Source organism: Octopus bimaculoides, chromosome 15 (genome assembly GCF_001194135.2).
Source record: "Octopus bimaculoides isolate UCB-OBI-ISO-001 chromosome 15, ASM119413v2, whole genome shotgun sequence".
In the NCBI taxonomy this organism is placed as follows: Eukaryota; Metazoa; Mollusca; class Cephalopoda; order Octopoda; family Octopodidae; genus Octopus; species Octopus bimaculoides.
Genome location: NC_068995.1, coordinates 32,809,810 through 32,810,511, shown reverse-complemented (window position 1 = coordinate 32,810,511; position 702 = coordinate 32,809,810).

Genomic DNA, 702 nt, shown 5'->3' with positions numbered 1-702 from the left:
AAAACAGCATGCGACAGAAGGAGAGAACTTTGTCGATGGAAATGATAATGAAATTCAACAGATATTAGATATTTATTCAAGGGTGAGCATGCAGTTCTAGAAATTAACCTACTCAACATTATAAACGTCAGAAATGGCAGCCAAAAAATAAACGAATGTTTTTTTCTTTTGGGGTTGAATTCCGCCATAGAAATTCATGTAGATAAGATGAAAATAAGGTAATCTTCAAGTTTAGGGAGGTAAAAAAAAGTAAATAAAAATATTCCGGTCTTCCACGAGTCATTTTCGATCTCTCAGTGAACTTCAATCAAATCACGTATGTGATTTATTTATAAACAGAGTAGTGCGGATAATACTGGTAAGACAGTAAGACGTTCAGTTACTTCACTTGATTTTTATTTACTTTTTTTTTATCCCTAAACTTGAAGACTACCCCCAACCGTAACCCTAAAACCCTAACCCTAACACCCTAGTGAAAATCGTGCAGGTGTTAATCTGAAAAATTACCCACATTTGTAATGAAGTTCAGTGATTTTGCAATGTGTTGTCCTGTTGGTCAAACTAAAGCGTGAATGTTCTGAGACGCCTTACGGGAGTCAAGAAACAAAAGGAAAATAGTGTAATAGATACTTTTAAAAAGAAAAAAGGATTTTATCCCTTATATGTATACTGTTCAGTATCTATGCGTTGAATAAAATCTAT